General features: G+C 42.5%; 1 long non-coding RNA gene across 1 annotated transcript; it reads left to right on the forward strand.

The window, feature by feature from the left end:
- The first annotated feature begins 2,959 nt into the window (after positions 1–2,959).
- On the forward strand, positions 2,960–6,527 carry LOC115169466 (uncharacterized). The gene is made up of 3 exons (XR_003870867.1): positions 2,960–3,106; positions 4,992–5,308; positions 5,799–6,527. It is a non-coding gene; the product is annotated as an uncharacterized LOC115169466 (long non-coding RNA).
- The last annotated feature ends 262 nt before the right edge of the window (positions 6,528–6,789 follow it).

Consider the following 6,789-nt stretch of genomic DNA (forward strand, 5'->3'; position numbering starts at 1 on the left):
GGGCAGTCAGGTCTGGAGTGAACCACGGCTATATCTGTTCCTGGTTCTACATTTTTTGAATGGGGCATGCTTATTGTGAAGAAAGCACTTTTAAAGAATAACTAGGCATCTTCTACTGACGCAATTAGGTCATTATCCTTCCAGGATACCCGGGCCAGGTCGATTAGAAAATCCTGCTCGCTGAAGTGTTTTAGGGAGCGTTTGATAGTGATGAGGGGTGGTCGTTTGACCGCAGACGCAAGCAATGAAGCAGTGATCGCTGAGATCCTGGTTGAAGACAGCAGAGGTGTATTTGGAGGGCAGGTTGGTCAGGATGATATCTATGAGGGTGCCTGTGTTTACGGATTTGGGGTTGTACCTGGTAGGTTCATTGATAATTTGTGTGAGATTGAGGGCATTGAGTTTAGATTGTAAAATGGCCGGAGTGTTAACCTCTCTGGGCCAGTGGGACGTTATAGCGTACCACTCTATTCAACAGCCAGTGGAATCGCGTGGCGCGAAATACAAATACCTCAAAAATGCTATAACTTCAATTTCTCAAACATATGACTATTTTACACCATTTTAAAGACAAGACTCTCATTAATCTAACCACATTGCAGTCTAGGATAGGAAGCATAGTCATATCTGATCATGCGGAGGTGATCCTAGACATAAAACTCAATGGGGCATCCAATCTGTCAAGACCTTGGAGGTTGAATACAACCATTCTTAAAGACCATACATTTACATATTTTTATTACAGAGTTTAAAGCATTTTTCTCTAACTCTCAATCAACAGAACCCCTTGCTCCTTCGGAGATAGTAGGGAGCTCAATCTTAGAAAATAAGTCCTCCATTAATTTGGGTGCGTCATGTGTCAGTTCTGAGGCTTTAAAGATTTGCATAACATTTCGTAAATGACTCTGGAAGAGATTCTGTTTGCAATTAAGATTCTGCAAAATGGTAGAGCCCCAGGACCAGACAGGTTTTGTAGTGAGTTCTATAAGGTGTTCCAAGGCCTGCTATTTGAGCCATTGCTTGATATGTTTAACCACTCATTTTCAAATGACTGCTTCCCTTAAACACTGAGAGATGCCAACATATCACTTATTCTCAAAAAGAGAAAATGCCCAGAGTCTTGTTCCTCGTACAGACCCATTTCCCTTCTGAATGTGGATAGAAAATTGCTTTCTAAAGTTCTAGCCACAAGATTAGGGGACTTACTACCACTAATTGTGAAAGGAGCCCAAACTGGCTTCATTAAGGGCCGTAAGTCATGTAACAATGTCAGGCGGCTTCTTAATGTTATTCAAGCCTACCAACGAAGTGCTATGGATGGTCTTGTGCTCTCCCTAGATGCTGGGAAAGCATTTGACCGTGTGGAGTGGTCTTACCTATTATTTGCTCTCTAAATTTGGTCTAGGGGACAACTTTATAAAATGGGTTAAAGTTTTATATGATTATCCTCAGGCTGCTGTCCTTACTAAGGTCAAATAGCTACTCTATACACAGAGGTACCAGACAGGGTTGTCTTTTGTCCCCTCTCCTATTTGCACTCGCTATGAAACCACTGGCCAAGGCGATCAGAGTAACGCCTGCTATACAGGGGCTGCTCATTGGTGATGTTCACCATAAAATAAGCTTGTATGCTGATGCTGATTCCGCATCTCTAGTCCCGAGACTTCAATTACATCTCTTGTTAATATTATTGAATTATTCAGTGAATTCTCAGGCAACAAGATTAACTTAACTAAATCAGAGGCTATGCCACTTGGTAACCTTCATTCTGTACCTAATACTTCTCCCCCCTTTCCTTTTAAATGGAACCAGAGCTCATTATTTGTTATATTATTGCCTGTGTGATCATTTATGTTGGTAATAAAACCCACGCAAAATAATAGTTGTTTTGAAGTTATTTCCAATGTTTTAATGGTTTATGAAAAGTGTATGTCCATCCTGACTTTTACATGAGTCCTTTGTATTGGTGTAGACTTGACAGACCAGATGGGCCTCATTCCCTCCCAAACCAAAAAGAGAAACAATATTTTCTCTGGTAGGCACCACCTACCTGGCACCCCTACAAACAATAACCTGAAGTCAAAACTGTTACTGTGTGTGTGTGTTTTTTTTTTTTTGCTTTGTCTTTGTTGTATCTCTTAATATGGGTGAAAAATTGTGAAATTCCAATAAAAATACTGCCACAAAAAAAATGGTCACAAACTCTCACTTAACTAATGTTGCTTATAGCTTTAAAATTACGATCCTATACCTTAAGTATTTGGTGATGGTAGTTATCTAGCTAAGTAACTCTCTTTTCCTTTTCTTATTTCAGAGAAAGCATGTACACCATCTTAAGAAGTATGGAGAACTGACTGCAAACACACTGAAGAGAGAACATGCCCCCAAGACTCCCTCCACCATCAAGCAGAGCACATTACTGAAGAGTGTCTCAAAAATCCATCGACAAAGCTGTGATGAAGTATGTGGTCCAAGGGCTCCAACCATTTGCTGTTGTAGAACAAGAACCGTTCAGAGAGTTTGTCCAGGATCTGCAGCCTAACTCAAAGATCTTATCAAGGCCCACACTGCGCTCCAGGATTGATGAAGCCTACAAGGAAATGAAGGTGACTAAGCCATGAGAGGGGTTTACCACATCGCCACCACCGACTGCTGGTCTGCAAGAAGACAGAGCTTCATTGGTGTTACAGCCCACTGGATAGACCCTGACAGTCTCAACAGATGTTCTGCAGCCCTGGGCTGTAAACGGTTGAGAGGATCGCACACCTTTGTGTTGGCAGGTGCCCTAAATGACATCCATTCTGAGATTAAAATCCGGGCTAAGATTGTTAGAACGACAACGGCTCTAACTTCTTGAAAGCTTTCTAAGTTTTTGGAGAAGATGAAATCAACGAGACAGTGGAAGCAGCGGGTGGTGAAGCAGCTCAGCCAGGACCGGAAGATGGTGAAGAAGAACAAGAGGAGAGTGAAGAAGTGGAGTTTGTTGATGTGGCAACGATCCTGAATGAAGAGGATGATTTTGAGTACCAGCTGCCGAAGCACCAGCGTTGTGATTGCCACCTACTCAACTTAGTGTCTACAGTCGATGCCCTGAAGGCAACTTCGAGTGAGGCTTATGAAAAAGTATCCTGTTCAACATTTGGCAAGTGCCTAGCACTTTGGAACAAATACGGAATATCCACACTTGCAGCATGTTGTAGCAATACACTATCATTGATCCATTTAGTCAACTACTCATCCAGCCATTGATTACTGTAGTTAAATCAGGTGAAATGGTTAGTGCTCACCTTTGTATAGGGTTAGGAAACACATATATATATATATATATATAGTATTTTATATATATATATATCTCAAAAAAATAAAGGGAACACTTAAACAACACAATGTAACTCCAAGTCAATCACACTTCTGTGAAATCAAACTGTCCACTTAGGAAGCAACACTGATTGACAATACATTTCACATGCTGTTGTGCAAATGGAATAGACAACAGGTGGAAATTATAGGCATTTAGCAAGACACCCCCAATAAAGGAGTGGTTCGGCAGGTGATGACCACAGACCACTTCTCAGTTCTTATGCTTCCTGGCTGATGTTTTGGTCACTTTTGAATGCTGGCGGTGCTTTCACTCTAGTGGTAGCATGAGACGGAGTCTACAACACACACAAGTGGCTCAGGTAGTGCAGCTCATCCAGGATGGCACATCAATGCGAGCTGTGGCAAGAAGGTTTGCTGTGTCTATCAACGTAGTGTCCAGAGCATGGAGGCGCTACCAGGAGACAGGCCAGTACATCAGGAGATGTGGAGGACGCCGTAGGAGGGCAACAACCCAGCAGCAGGACCGCTACCTCCGCCTTTGTGCAAGGAGGAGCACTGCCAGAGCCCTGCAAAATGACCTCCAGCAGGCCACAAATGTGCATGTGTCTGCTCAAACGGTCAGAAACAGACTCCATGAGGGTGGTATGAGGGCCCGACGTCCACAGGTGGGGGTTGTGCTTTCAGCCCAACACCGTGCAGGACGTTTGGCATTTGCCAGAGAACACCAAGATTGGCAAATTCGCCACTGGCGCCCTGCGCTCTTCACAGATGAAAGCAGGTTCACACTGAGCACGTGTGACAGACGTGACAGAGTCTGGAGACGCCGTGGAGAACGTTCTGCTGCCTGCAACATCCTCCAGCATGACCGGTTTGGCGGTGGGTCAGTCATGGTGTGGGGTGGCATTTCTTTGGGGGGGGCGCACATGTGCTCGCCAGAGGTAGCCTGACTGCCATTAGGTACCGAGATGAGATCCTCAGACCCCTTGTGAGACCATATGCTGGTGCGGTTGGCCCTGGGTTCTTCCTAATGCAAGACAATGCTAGACCTCATGTGGCTGGAGTATGTCAGCAGTTCCTGCAAGAGGAAGGCATTGATGCTATGGACTGGCCCGCCCGTTCCCCAGACCTGAATCCAATTGAGCACATCTGGGACATCATGTCTCGCTCCATCCACCAACGCCATTTTGCACCACAGACTGTCCAGGAGTTGGCGGATGCTTTAGTCCAGGTCTGGGAGGAGATCCCTCAGGAGACCATCCGCCACCTCATCAGGAGCATGCCCAGGCGTTGTAGGGAGGTCATACAGGCACGAGGAGGCCACACACACTACTGAGCCTCATTTTGACTTGTTTTAAGGACATTACATCAAAGTTGGATCAGCCTGTAGTGTGGTTTTCCACTTTAATTTTGAGTGTGACTCCAAATCCAGACCTCCATGGGTTGATAAATTGGATTTCCATTGATTATTTTTGTGTGATTTTGTTATCAGCATAATTCAACTATGTAAAGAAAAAAGTATTTAATAAGATTATTTCATTCATTCAGATCTAGGATGTGTTATTTTAGTGTTCCCTTTATTTTTTTAGCAGTATTATATTATATATAATATTTAATATTATATATATATATATATATATATATAATATATATATATATTTTTTTTTTCATAGGTTCAATCCAGCTGAACTCGCCTTCCTCACAGAGTATGCTGCCACCATGAGCCCAGTCGCAAAGGCCATCAACATCTTGCAGGCTGAAACCAATGTCCAGATGGGGTGGCTACTTCCAACTATCAACCTGCTGATCACAAAACTTGGCTGAATCAAGTTGTCCCTGAAGTACTGTAAGCCTCTGGTGGATGCGCTACAACTGGGACTGAAGAAGTGCTTCAGCCACATGTTTCACGACCCTGAGCTGATATTAGCTGCAATCCTTCTCCCCATATTCGAAACAACGTGGACAAAGGATGACGCCACCATCAGAATGGGTAAGACAACATGTGGTTAATTAACAGTATTTTATTATTCATAAACAACTGTATAGTGTACATTTGACACTTCATAGATTTGAGAACCACCGATTTTAACTACATTCTTGACTTTGTGGTTCAGTCCAATGGGTAGAACACTTGAAAAATTAAAGGAGAGCCGCACACTCTAGGAGCTCAGATGCAATCATTTTAATAACCAACGTTGCCTCTAGATCAGTCTACTTAGCCCTGTTGCTTGGTTTATATAACGGTAGGTAGCCTAGTGGTTAGAGCGTTGGACCAGTAACCGAAAGGTTGCTAGATCGAATATCCGAACTGACAAGGTAAAAATCTGTCGCTCTGCCCCTGAACAAGGCAGTTAACCCACTGTTCCTAGGCCGTCATTGTAAATAAGAATGTTTAACTGACTTGCCTAGTTAAATAAAAATATAGATTCATATAGGCTCATAACGGCATGATTTCTATTGTCATCTTCCTTGTATTTCAGGAATGGACTACATCAAGGACCATATCTGGAAGAACCCTTTCTGCAGCTAGGTGATGGCACCAGTTCATCAGATGAGGACTTCTCTTTATTGAAAACGTCTCAAGCACAAGAAAGCTCCAAGCAGCTGGACGGATACCTGGCCTGTTCAGCTGATCATATGGAGTTGTTCAAGTCCTTCCCGGCTGTCTGAGGTTAAACACACCCTTACCTGCATCAGCTTCCTGTGAAAGGCTGTTCAGCATTGCAGGACTTGTTTTCAGCCCAGGAGAGCAAGGCTGTATTCCAGAAACTTTGAAAACCAGCTTTTACTGAAGATGAACCGTAAATTCTTCAACTTCAAGTAATGACAGCTTAACGCTAGCAAGCCCAAGGACACGGATGCCTTATGCATTTTGTTAATTTATGTTTAAAATTCACAAGTTATAGGTGCCCTTGCTATGACCTGACACTGATTTATAATACAGTTCCATCAGTGGTGATGAAGTTGTGTGTACTTTTGATGCTGTTTTTTCTAAAGCAATGTAACTGATTGTAAGTGCTTATGTGTACTGGCTATATTCCTTCATTATTAAGGCATAATTCTATTTTGTCTGTAAGAGATGTATTTTGAAGTGTTGCCTATTTGACAATCCACTTTTTTTTAATCTGAGCTCTTACTGCGTCTATAAGACTGTTAACTTTCAGAAAAGCACAAACCAAGTAAAAGGTCTGGTTGTTTTGCTTTTTGGATTTACGGCTCTTACGCTTCATACTTTTACTTTTGATACTTAAGTACAGCCACCACTGCTTAATATAAGGAATTGAATGTATAACTTTGTACTTTCACTCAAGTATGATAATTGGTACTTAAGTACATTTAAAACCAGATACTTTTTGACTTGTACTCAAGTAGTATTTTACTTGGTGACTTTCACTTTTACTTGAGTAATTTTCTATTAAGATATCTTTACAATTGAGTACGTTTTCCACCCCTGCCAGCAACAAGGCACAC

This window comes from Salmo trutta, chromosome 31 (genome assembly GCF_901001165.1).
Source record: "Salmo trutta chromosome 31, fSalTru1.1, whole genome shotgun sequence".
In the NCBI taxonomy this organism is placed as follows: domain Eukaryota; kingdom Metazoa; phylum Chordata; class Actinopteri; order Salmoniformes; family Salmonidae; genus Salmo; species Salmo trutta.